Source organism: Oncorhynchus mykiss, chromosome 6 (assembly GCF_057628025.1).
Source record: "Oncorhynchus mykiss isolate SJ-2025 chromosome 6, ASM5762802v1, whole genome shotgun sequence".
In the NCBI taxonomy this organism is placed as follows: Eukaryota; Metazoa; Chordata; class Actinopteri; order Salmoniformes; family Salmonidae; genus Oncorhynchus; species Oncorhynchus mykiss.
Genome location: NC_143027.1, coordinates 54978154 through 54991525, shown reverse-complemented (window position 1 = coordinate 54991525; position 13372 = coordinate 54978154). Strand labels below are relative to the sequence as shown.

Genomic DNA, 13372 nt, shown 5'->3' with positions numbered 1-13372 from the left:
CAACGTACAGAACTCAACATTAAATTAGATGCCATTAACTCTCAGCTCAGTGCAATAGGGGGCAAGGTGACAATCCTGGAAAACGCTTTGCCTGACATCAACAAGAATATATCCATAAATGCGGGGCGCCTGGACGAGGCAGAGGGGCGAATCCTATCCATGGAAAACTTATTGACAGGTGCCATGGAAACACTAGCATATGCTAAAAAGAAAATAGAGCATCTGGAAGAGAAAACAGAGGACCTGGAAAACAGGGAGCGAAGGAATAATTGTGTTCAATTAAATCTGGGTGAAAAAGAAGAGGGAAACCTGCCACTGATCCGCTATGTGCAAGACAAACTTCCCGAGTGGCTCCACCTGTTCACCGACAGGCCCATAGAACTCGAGCGAGCTCACCGAGCACTGAGGCCCCCACCAGCAACCAGACAACCACCGTGACCAATCACCATACGTTTCCTGAGATTCACCGACAAGGAACGAGTCCTACAGGCGGCAAAAATCAACACCATAACAGTGGTGAGGGTAGGTAACAACATCTCCACCCCGCTGATCCTCAACACTGGGGCCCCACAAGGGTGCGTTCTGAGCCCTCTCCTGTTCTCCCTGTTCACCCACAACTGCGTGGCCACGCACGCCTCCAACTCAATCATCAAGTTTGCGGACGACACAACAGTGGTAGGCTTGATTACCAACAACGACGAGACGGCCTACAGGGAGGAGGTGAGGACCCTCGGAGTGTGGTGTCAGGAAAATAACCTCACACTCAACGTCAAAAAAACTAAGGAGATGATTGTGGACTTCAGGAAACAGCAGAGGGAACACCCCCCTATCCACATCGATGGAACAGTAGTGGAGAGGGTAGTAAGTTTTAAGTTCCTCTGCGTACACATCACAGACAAACTGAATTGGTCCACCCACACAGACAGCATCGTGAAGAAGGCGCAGCAGCGCCTCTTCAACCTCAGGAGGCTGAAGAAATTTGGCTTGTCACCAAAAGCACTCACAAACTTCTACAGATGCACAATCGAGAGAATCCTGTCGGGCTGTATCACCGCCTGGTACGGCAACTGCTCCGCCCACAACCGTAAGGCTCTCCAGAGGGTAGTGAGGTCTGCACAACGCATCACCGGGGGCAAACTACCTGCCCTCCAGGACACCTACACCACCCGATGTCACAGGAAGGCCATAAAGATCATCAAGGACAACAACCACCCGAGCCACTGCCTGTTCACCCTGCTATCCTCCAGAAGGCGAGGTCAGTACAGGTGCATCAAAGCTGGGACCGAGAGACTGAAAAACAGCTTCTATCTCAAGGCCATCAGACTGTTAAACAGCCACCACTAACATTGAGTGGCTGCTGCCAACACACTGACTCAACTCCGGCCACTTTAATAATGGGAATTGATGGGAATTGATGTAAAATATATCACTAGCCACTTTAAACAATGCTACTTAATATAATGTTTACATACTCTACATTATTTCTCATATGTATACGTATATACTGTACTCTATATCATCTACTGCATCTTTATGTAATACATGTATCACTAGCCACTTTAAACTATGCCACTTTGTTTACATACTCATCTCATATGTCTATACTGTACTCGATACCATCTACTGCATCTTGCCTATGCCGCTCTGTACCATCACTCATTCATATATCTTTATGTACATATTCTTTATCCCTTTACACTTGTGTGTATAAGGTAGTAGTTTTGGAATTGTTAGCTAGATTACTCGTTGGTTATTACTGCATTGTCGGAACTAGAAGCACAAGCATTTCGCTACACTCGCATTAACATCTGCTAACCATGTGTATGTGACAAATAAAATGTCCGCAAGCGCCGAGAGTTTGACGAGGTGAAGAAATACTCCATTGACCGAGGCATCTTCAGGGGATTCAAATACCCAAACGAGCTGAGGATTCTTCACCAAGGAGCCCTGCGACACTTCAAAACTCCCGAAGAGGCAAAACGTTTTTTGAAAGACAATCCTGGTCAATGAGAAACGGACCAATGACTAAATGCGATAAATGCTATTACTAAAGGAGGTAAGACAACATATAGCCGATATCCAAAGACTCACCAGCCCTGCTAAATGTCATTATAGCCGTCTAATCTATATTTATGTTCCTTTAGCTGAGAGGGATAGGCTCTATAGCCGAACCTAGGCCTACAAACGCTTCAGCCTACTTTTATTTCCCTTTTTTTGTTGCTATTATTACTTGTGGTTCCCTATGTCCCTTGGGGGAGGTATATGTAGGCTGGGCTATTGATTTCATTTTCTCCCTCTGTTAATGTGGTCTGGACAGGGGCTACGTTGTCATTTACTCAATGCAGGGCGGAGTGGAGAGGAGGAGCCATTTCTTTGGTGGGGAGGGGGAGACGTTGTGCGTTGCTAACTGTTCCCGTTTTTTTTTCTGCATTTTATGTACACCATTTATTTTCCTTTTATGTGAACGCAGCTGTAACTATTATCCACTTTTTCCCAGAGATGACTTGCACTAAAGTTCCATTACTGTTCGATGACGATGACTAGTTCCTTAAATCTATTGACATGGAACTGCCATGGTCTAGGGCATGCAATAAAACGGAAAAATATACTATGTGCTCTAAAAAAGGAAAAAGCAGACATTGCGCTATTACAAGAGACACACCTCTGTGATGCTGAACATGCCAAACTCCGCAGAGCTTGGGTGGGACAGGTGTATTTCTCATCTTTCAAATCAAACAGTAGAGGTACAGCCATACTTATCCATAAGAATGTTCCATTCATAATTGACAAAAACATATCTGATCCGGAGGGGAGATTTATTTTGATAACTGGGTCACTGTATGGACAACCAATTACTAGCTTAGACATATACGCCCCTAACACAGATACTCCTGCTTTCATGTAAAAAAAATAATAACCCTGTTCAATGAGCAATGTGTTTCCTTTGGCGTGGTGAGAGGTCATCTAATTACATATGCTTCCTCTAAGAAAAAAGCAATGGAAGCACACAGGCTAGATCTTGAGAGGGAGCACACAGGCTAGATCTTGAGAGGGAGCTGTGAAAAAGTATAAAAACAATCCACAGACAGCATCTCCTGGAGTCAACTTAAAGCAGCCAAAGCCAAACTGAATTTGGACTACACTCGGAGGGAAAAAAATGTTTCTTTACTAAACATAAATACCATGAGTATAGCAATATGCAGAGTAGATTGCTTGCTTACCAATTAAAAAAAGAGCAGTCAGAACGTACAATCATGGCTATCCGAAGGACGAGGGCACATATGACCCCAAAAATATCATGATTTTTACTGCAAACTACATACCTCTGAGAGAAAACACACGGAGGCAGAACTCCACTCCTTCCTAGAGGGAATCTCGCTACCTAAACTATCAGAGACCAACCAAGATGATCTCAACTCCCCCTTCACTCCTGAGGAGATCCTGGAGGCAATTACCTCCATGCCACCTAATAAGTCCCCAGGCCCAGATGGATTCCCCAGAGAGATCTACAAAGCTTTTTGGCCCCAGCTCAGCCCTATCTTCATGCCAATGCTGCAGGATTTTTGCAAAAACGGGTTCTCCCAGACTCAATGCACACAGCTCGCATAACAGTGTTGCTCAAAAAAGACAAGGACCCTCTATCCTGCTCATCCTTCCAGCCCATAAACTTGTTGGATTTCGACTACAAAATAATTACCAAATTGCTCGCCAAAAGACTAAACACTCTTCTTCCCAAAATAATAAAAGTGGACCAAACTGGATTAATTAGAGACAGATACTCTTCTGATAACATTCGCCGTCTTTTTGATATTATTGATCAAGTAAACGCACAGAAGACCCCTGTCCTGCTGGCTTCACTGGATGCTGAGAAGGCGTTTGACAGGATGGAGTGGAGCTTTCTGTTTTCAGTCTTAGAAAAGTTCATTATGGGCCCAAACTTTATTAAATGGATCAAATCACTATACTCCCATCCAAATGCCATGGTGACTACTAACGGACTGAACTCTGACAGATTCCCTCTGGAACGGGGCACAAGACAAGGAGCAATCCAAGTATTATGGGTGTTTCTGCAGGCGGCCCTGCAGCATAAAGATTTTGCTTTACGCGGATGATGTCTTGCTCCACGTATCCAACCCTTAGAAATCCATTCCTCCCATTTTAGACACAATTGCTCAGTACGGCAAGTTTTCAGGTTATAAAATCTAAAAACAAATTATTTCCTCGTCGTCTCAGCTAAGGCTAGAAATAGCTAATAAGAACCTTGATAGTGCTGCTGCAAGTTTTATATATATGTTTATTTTTTAATTGTTCTTTGTGTGTGTGTGTGTGTATGTATATGTACATGTATGTAGGATTTATGTATGTGTGTATATAAAAATATATATAAAAATATTCATTATTATTTTTAAATATATTATTATTATTATTTATTTGTTAGTTAAGCCTGTCACATCTGTGAATGTGGAATGTGTTTTGTTGGTTGATTGAAAAACAATAACTTATTTTTTTTTAATCATAAAATATATATTTTGTTTTTTTAAGTCTGCAAGGCGTTCTCCAACACCATGCCTCCATAGGTCCCTACAATATTGCACACATAGTCATATTTCTGGATGCACTACATAATGCAGTTGTACAGGATGGACCAGAGCAGCCCAGGTTTGTTGTCATCTGGGATAATGTTAGTTTCCACTGGGCTGCTCAGGTCAGGGACTGGTTCACCAACTACAATAACTTCACAGTTGTATACTTGCTCCCTTACTCCCCATGTCTCAATCTGATTGAGGATTATTTTTGGCTTGGTGTTGGAAAATGTATGCCCGCCAACCACATGACCCCACTGCCTCTTCTGCAAGCAATGGAAGAGGCATGCGGAGACATTGAGTTTGGGTCAGTCCAGGGTTGGATATTTTCCCCATTGCCTAACCAGGGATGACATTGCTTGTGATATGGCCAGACCCTAACAGAAGGCGGAGTCCATAAACCATCCACCCCATCCCTTACGATACTATTTTTGTGTTTACCATTGCACTGTAATTTTACTGTAAGTATTTTTGTTTCCATTAGTTTACAGTAACATATTGAATTGATTACTGTACCGTAATTCTACTTTTCTTTGTGTTTTTTTGCCTTTCTATTTTTGTGTTCATTGAAATGACTAGATGTACTGTACTGGAACAATCTTTCACAGAAGCCTGAATGAGAAAATTAAAAAGGTATGCAAAGTACAATTACTTTTTTTAAGACAGCAGTGTTTTGTATAAAGTACATTACTGTGTTGTTGCTGCTTTGAAAGAGTAATTCAAATGGTGCATGTGTGTATCATTTTGTTGCCAAAAATGCCATTTTGAAAAGGGATTGTTAGGTTTTGATTTCAGAGTTTCATTTAGACATAGAAGTGTTGTGTCTTATTTGGCTTGTGGGTAGAGTTTTGACACAATGAGCCAAATTCCACAAGTGTGTAAGCAATTGCAAAAAACTATAACATTCTATCTGAAAGACAGCAGCTTACATAGGGCAATGTCCCCAAGCACTAAAAGAGTGCCTACAACTGGCCCTCCAACACCACTTCCAGCAGCATCTGGTCTCCCATCCAGGGACCAACCTTGCTTAGCTTCAGAGGCAAGCCAGCAGGTGCGTGTGTGTGCGTGTGTGTGTGTGGTCATTGAATTCACATTAAAATGCACTGATTAGACCCCCCCCCCCCCCCCCCCCCATAGTGGCTTGATGAGCAGAGATAGTTGATTAATATTGACCGACATTGCTGGTGGCATGTTCTAACATGTCACCAGAGACCTCTGACAGGCCTGGATACACAGGCATATTAAACACAACCCCCGCTGAGACACACACATGAACACACACACACAAACAAACTGAATGATAGTGTGCACACACAAACACTGTATGGAAGCTCATACACGCACACAAATGTCTGTGTGTGTGCGTATGAGCTTTCATACAGAATTCCTCTGCGATGTAATACAGGGCCCTGACGTTACGCTTAGGCAACAGGTGCCAGATCCACAACTGGTATCACTCCTCCCAGGTTCTCTCTCTCTCTCTCTCTCTCTCTCATTCATTTATATAACAGCGGGGACAGCTGAGTGGTGAACTCTATCACACATCTCGACACCAGTGGGGGCTGGTGGAGGGAGCTATAGGAGGACGGGCTCATTGTATGAATGGAATGGTTTGCATATGTTTGATGTGTTTAAATACTGTTCCATTCCAATGAGCTCGTCCTCCTATAGCTCTTCCCACTAGCCTCCTCTGCTCGACAATGTTTGAAAAGAAAGCAGGATAGACTGAAGTCCGTGGTTCATACGGTCCTTATACTTTAAATAATGAAAGGGTGTTACAAAATCCCAAAGCTGTTTGCTGAGACAGACATCAACAATATGTGTCCCGAGGTGATCAATGTGTCATTCCTCTCATGGACTTGGAGCTTCATTTATAAAATGGACTTACCATCAATTTTGATCTTAATTATGACTTATGCAGAAAACCACGTAAGTAGTATTTGAAGACATTGAAAACCGTGCTTTTAGAAGGGAGAGAGTTTTCAAAGACCGGAATGACTTTTTTTGCGAATGATGATCCATGGCTTACAAGTCGCTATTGTCTCCCAAGAAATGTTCTGTTAGATTTGGAGTGGGATTTCGCACCTAATCTGGAAAGGAAGACACGCTGCAATCACGCCATACCCATATCTGTCCAAGTACTGTCCACTCTGGGATTCCTCGCTACTGGGACATTCCAGAGGGAAATGAGTGACAGGTCGGGTATATCACAGCCATCATTCAGCCGTCATCCTGCCACAAGTCACGGAGGCGATTCTACACATATTGTCCACGAGATACATTCGTTTCCCATTTACAGCCGATGAACAGGCGCACGTCAAAGCCGAGTTTGTCCTCTCATTTAATTTTCATAGGTGCAGTTGACTGCACGCATTGAGCCTTACACGCCTCGTCTGTAGATGAACATGTATATGTTAACAGGAAGAATTTCCATTCATTGAATGTTCAGATCATCTGCGATGCCCGCATGCAGCTACTCAATGTATGCTCCAAGTGGCCAGGGTCTACGCACGACTCATTCAGGCCTACAGCAGTGTAGGCCTGCGTCAAGAAGCTGGTGAGAGTGGAGGTGGGTGGCTTCTCTGTGAGTTTTTTTTCAGGGTATAATAGCCTATTAACCATGCAAAAATAATGTAACACAATGGTTTTACCCTATTAGGTGACCGGGGCTATCCACTGAAAACGTGGCTTCTCACTCCCTTTGACGATCCCCGAACAGCAGAGGAAATGTGCTACAATTTGACACACGGCAGAACAAGGTCAGTTGGTGGAGCGCACCATCGGACTGCTGAAGGGCAGGTGGCGTTGCCTTGATGCATCAGGTGGAAAAATCCTCTACAAGCCAGAGAAGATAACTTCATTTAATAAAATAGAAAACTTACATTTAATTTAGTCAACTTAAAGCAACATATACCAAGATTTTATATTTAGCATTTTATTGAAATTACACACCCAAAGGTTCCAGCCAAATAGCTGAAAACAGTTTTTAATTTGGCCCTACGGTTACTGAGATTGCAACAAAATGCAAACAGATTTCAAGGGGATATCTCAGTAACTGTAGTGCCTATTAGTAGTGCAAGTTTGTTTGACAAGAACATCGGGGTGTGCAATTTCATATCGAAAAAAAAAATGTTGACCTGTTTTAAGAATTAATGGTTTCCCTCCCCAATCAAAGCTTACACGCATAATACTGGCATGTGGTGTGCTCCACAACATCACCCTGAAGCATGGTATTGAAATGGATGTGGAGATTAGAATGGAGCCCCAAGAGCCTCCTAACCCACCACCCAATGGGGCACCTGCCCCGACTGATGCAGTGAGGAGGCGGCAGCTCATACAGATTGGTGGTAAGAAAAGGAATGCCAGACAATGTAAAAAGCATAGGCTTTTTATTGATGTTGTGGAAAACGTTCAACAATTGCATTATGTAAATGAATGTAAACCCTGCGTATTCTTCCGAGTTCAGTCACAATCTACCCAACCAATGTGTTCAGCTCATTCTGGGTTTGCAGGACTGCAGCGGTCAACACGCGAACTGTAGACGTGGACACAGACGTCGATGAACCCTCGACACCTGTGGCCAAACATTCCCCCTCACCCCTGGCACCTGCGGGTCTGCGACGCTTGGGAACTGGGGCCTCACGGACTTCATCCTGGCGCACGGACGCAGACATGGACAGCCCTCGACACCTGTGGCCAAACCTTCGCCCTCACTCCTGGCACCTGCTGCTTTGGGAGCCTCACCCACTTTATCCCTGGGTGGAGGGCGCATGGGCTGCAACGCAGTTTCCCCCGTTTCTATGTGAATCAAATAATAAAATAAATCAATGCATGTCTTGTATATTAAGTTACTGACAACCATGTTTCACATTCTCTCAATTACTTACCGTGATCCAGTGATGCAGTGGTTGGGGTTTCGCGCACCGACTTTACCGTTTCCAATGTTACTGCTAAACAATGTAAAAGTTGGATTAAACCATACGAAAAATAAAGCAAAAATAGCTAAATAGAAGAAACCCACCTTTTTTTAAACATTCACTGTCGCGGTCGGCGCATGTGCCAGTGTATGCGCTTTCCCCAATGATTTCCCCGATGCGCTGGTCCATTTGGGAGAACTCTGGAGTGCCAGGTCTTTCACATCAGCCCCAGTTCTGTCTTGCTGCCCCACCTCGTTCACTGCAGCGGCGACACACTCGCAAGCTACCTGTTTGGATTTGTTTGTCAACTCACTATTTAGTCAACAGAATATATACGTGTTGCCTGTCTTCAATCTCCTCTACCATTGCCGTGATCTCGTCTTCCAAAAAGTTAACTTTTCTCTTTTGGTCCATGGCTATTCCTGACTAAACCCTCATTTGTGCTAGTATTCTATAAGGGGAATTCTCTGATTGTAAGGCACATTCAGGTGCACTCAATTTTAAGTTATTTGAGATTTATAGATCACAGGTGCGTAAGTTAAAAATGGGCTTATTAGAACCTGCGTAAGCAAGGTTCTTTATGCTCAGTATCTTTTATGAATCGAACATAAGCACACCGTTGGAAATGATTTTTAGGACTAAGTTCAAGTATAAATCTAAGAATTTTTTTAAAAATGAGGCCCCTGCTCTCTTCACTCGTCTTCTGTCTGTCGTCACGGTAACAGAAAAATGCACCCCACATTTACCTTTCATCAGTATTTATGGATCCAAAGCACCCGACAGAGACACAGAGGAGAAACAGACAAGGGAGGGTTTGTGTGTGTGCACTTGCGTGCATGCAAGTGCTTGCGTGTGTGAGTGTGTTACAGTGGCCCATTGTAAGCTTCTAGTTGGTTAGGCCAAAGTCATTGGTGGAGAACAGCCTGCCCTTCAGAACCATTGAAGTGGAAGGTTAGGAGGAGGTGAGTTATTTTACAGATGAAAGGTTTAAGATAATTGTAGCAGAAAGAGGAGGAGAAGAGAGGGAGAGAGAGTGAAAGACAGACAGGATGATGAGGGAGAACATTTCACATTGGGAGAGTTGGAAATAAAGGGTTAGAGCCAGGAAGAGATATCGTGGGAAATAGTATTGTAGCCGATGTGAAATGGCTAGCTAGTTAGCGGCGTGCGCTAGTAGTGTTCAATCGGCGATGTCAACCGTCCATATTGGGAGAGTTGGAAATAAAGGGTTAGAGCCAGGAAGAGATATCGTGGGAAATAGTATTGTAGCCGATGTGAAATGGCTAGCTAGTTAGCGGCGTGCGCTAGTAGTGTTCAATCGGTGATGTCAACCGCTCTGGTTGTTTCCCTTGGTTTGCAAGAGCCGCAGCTTTTGTGTAATGAAAGGTAATACTTTGTGGATACAACACTGTTATAGTAGGAGATATGAAAACAGATAAACCAACCAAGAACAGAGGTGATGCAAACAAATAGACATGAGGGTGTGGAGGAGAGATGAAAATAAAAAAGTGATGATGACAATAGAGGGAAATGTTTTAAAAAAAGGCAGAAGTATTGAGGCAGAATGCAGTAAAATAAAGAGACCATGTTGTTTTGTTTGATCGAACCTGTAATCTTCTGGGGCAAAATTCACCTTACTGTATGTAATTCTATCTAAATCAGGAATAGGGAAGTATGTTTTGAAAGTTTTGGAACTCACAGCATAGTGTAATTGGTGACACAGGCATACAAACGCTCGCACAGACACACACACAGGAAAAGAGGAGAGGATAGAGGAGAAGAGATTATAGAGGATAAGAGAGAAAAAAGTGGAAGAAAATAGGGGACAGAAGAGGAGTACACAATAGACAAAAAAAAAGAGGTTGAGGAGAGACTTGACAAGATGGTAGACAAGTCATGGAGGAGAGAGCGGCGACAACAGAGAGGCCTGTTCGGGACTAAGAGAAGTGAGTACCTGTGAAAAAGAAATGAGAGTAAAGGGACAGAGTGAGGAGACTGTAGATCAGAAATAACTGTGGTGATAATGAATCAGAATGACAAAGTGGCAGAGACTAATTAAAACATGCTCTTGGAGACCACAACTGTCTAATCTCTGGATTCAGACCAACTGTCAGCATTTTTTATAGTGGATTTAACACGTTTATGTGCTACATCTGCCTCCGTGCCTTGAGTCCTCTGTCATGTAATTTGTTTTAATAGTTACACACATACTGATATGTTAACTTTCAAAATAATATGTGAATTAGATGGAGGTGGAGCCTTGTTCCCTCTATACACAGAAGTGTGCCAAAGAGAAAGAAAGATGCCACCATCTGTGTTCACTATGCACTGCATGGTAGTGTGGTTGTGCGTCCCATACAGTAATATCTCTCTTCCCATCTCTGTGGGTGAGTGACATTGTTATAGGGGTATTAGAGGGAGTTAGCATATCCAGCATCTGTTGCCAGCCATGAGGGGACTGCACTCTGGTCTCAGATCATTTCCCAGAGGAGAACGCACACACAAACACACCAAACTTTAGGAATGATGAGGGGCCTGTTATAGCCCATCACTTCTTTATTGCTTCGTCTCACATCTGTTCCTGCCAGAAGTGTATTACGGATGTTAGCAAAGGAGAAAGAGAGAGAGAGAGAAATAGAAATATCAGGTATTATGCTTTTCATAGCATCTAAGCATCCTTTTACGCAAACTGGAGAATACTGAAAGGAAGGAGTAGCTTGACTCTTTCTTGTTTGGCTTCAGATGACTTCTTTTTTTATTAAGGATTCATTTATTCATATCTTCTTATACAGTGCATTGCAAAAGTATTCATCCCCATTGCCGTTTGTCCTATTTTGTTGCATTACAAGCTGTAATTTAAATGGATTTTTATTTGGATGTCATGTAATGGACATACACAAAATAGCCCAAATTGGTGAAGTAACATTTTTTTTTTAAACTTGTTTCAAAAAATAAAAAACGATGCGTGCATATGTTTTCACCCCCTTTGCTATGAAGCCCCTAAATAAGATCTGGTGCAACCAATTACCTTCAGAATTGGCATTATTAGTTAAATAAAGTCCACCTGTGTGCAATCTAAGTGTCACATGATCTGTCACATGATCTCAGTATATATACACCTGTTCTAAAAGGCCCCAGAGTCTGCAACACCACTAAGCAAGGGGCACCATGAAGACCAAGGAGCTCTCCAAACAGGTCAGGGACAAAATTGTGGAAAAGTACAGATCAGGTTTGGGTTATAAAAAAATATCCAAAACTTTTAAAATCCCACGGAGCACCATTAAATCCATTATTAAAAAATGCAAAGAATATGGCACCACAATAAACCTGCCAAGAGAGGGCCGCCCACCAAAACTCACAGACCAGGCAAGGAGGGCATTAATCAGAGAGGCAAGAAAGAGACCAAAGATAACCCTGAAGGAGCTGCAAAGCTCCACAGTGGAGAAGGGAGTATCTGTTCATTGGACCACTTTAAGCTCTATAGAGCTGGGATTTACGGAAGAGTGGCCAGAAAAAAGCCATTGCTTTAAGAAAAAAAATATGCAAACAGGTTTGGTGTTTGCCAAAAGGCATGTGGGAGTCTCCCCAAACATATGAAAGAAGGTACTCTGGTCAGATGAGACAAAAGTTTAGCTTTTTGGCCAAGGAAAACGCAACGTCTGGTGCAAACCCAACACCTCTCATCACCCTGAGAACCCCATCCCCACAGTGAAGAATGGTGGTGACATTATCATGCTGTGGGGATGTTTTTAAATCGGCAGGGACTGGGAAACTGGTCAGAATTGAAGGAATGATGGATGGCGCTAAATACAGGGAAATTATTGAGGGAAACCTGTTTCAGTCTTCCAGAAGTTTGAGACTGGGACAGAGGTTCACCTTCCAGCAGGACAATGACCCTAAGCATACTGCTTAAGCAACACTCGGGTGGTTTAAGGGGAAACATTTAAATGTCTTGGAATGGCCTAGTCAAAGCCCAGACCTCAATCCAATTGAGAATCTGTTTTATGACTTAAAAATTGCTGTACACCAGCAGAACCCATCCAACTTGATGGAGCTGGAGCAGTTTTGCCTTGAGGAATTGGCAAACATCCCAGTGGCTAGATGTGCCAAGCTTATAGAGACATACCCCAAGAGACTTGTAGCTGTAATTGCTGCAGAAGTTGACTCTACAAAGACTTGACTTTGGGGGGGTGAATCATTATGCATGCTCAAGTATTCCGTTTTTTTGTCCTATTTCTTGTCTGTGTCACAATAAGAAATATTTTCCATCGTCAAAGTGGTTTGCATGTTGTGTAAATCAAATGATACAACTCCCCCCCCCCCCCCCCCTCCCCCCCAAAAAATATATATTTTCATTCCAGGTTGTAAGGCAACAAAATAGGAAAAATGCAAAGGGGGTGAATAATTTTGCAAGCAACTATATTTCTTTATATTGCTTAACAGCTTCATTTCCAATTAATTTCAGTTAGTGTTGAGTTTGTACTGTGTCTCAGTTTCTGAGAGTAGAGAGGAGAATACAGTTGTCAAGTTCAATCGAATTGGGAGTTAATAATCTTCAGCAATGCTCGTCGCCATGCCGCAAGATTCGTTTGCTCTCTGATTGGTAAGAAATGTCTTCCCCTGATGAATTTGTTTTATTATAGTGCTGTTAATCACTGCGATTGATCACATCTGACCCTCAAACACCGACCATACAGACTCATAAACAGACACTGTGACAACTCACATGCTTTGAATAATGAAACTTTCAGAGCTTTCGCGTCCAGTGACCCCTGGGTCCTCCCGTATGTTCTAAGCTCATTAACAGTCATGAGTCACCCTGATGATGATCTCCTAGATAACACAGCCCTCTAATTCACGCACCTTTGTTGT

General features: G+C 43.0%; 2 long non-coding RNA genes across 3 annotated transcripts in view; both read left to right on the top strand.

Annotated features, from left to right (window-relative positions):
• The window catches only part of LOC118964910 (uncharacterized), a 450019-nt gene that overhangs the window by 94507 nt on the left and 342140 nt on the right, over positions 1-13372 (top strand). The gene's annotated exons all lie outside the window — the stretch shown is intronic.
• Positions 7150-8415, top strand: LOC149982927 (uncharacterized). The gene is made up of 2 exons (XR_016496925.1): positions 7150-7342; positions 7759-8415. It is a non-coding gene; the product is annotated as an uncharacterized LOC149982927 (long non-coding RNA).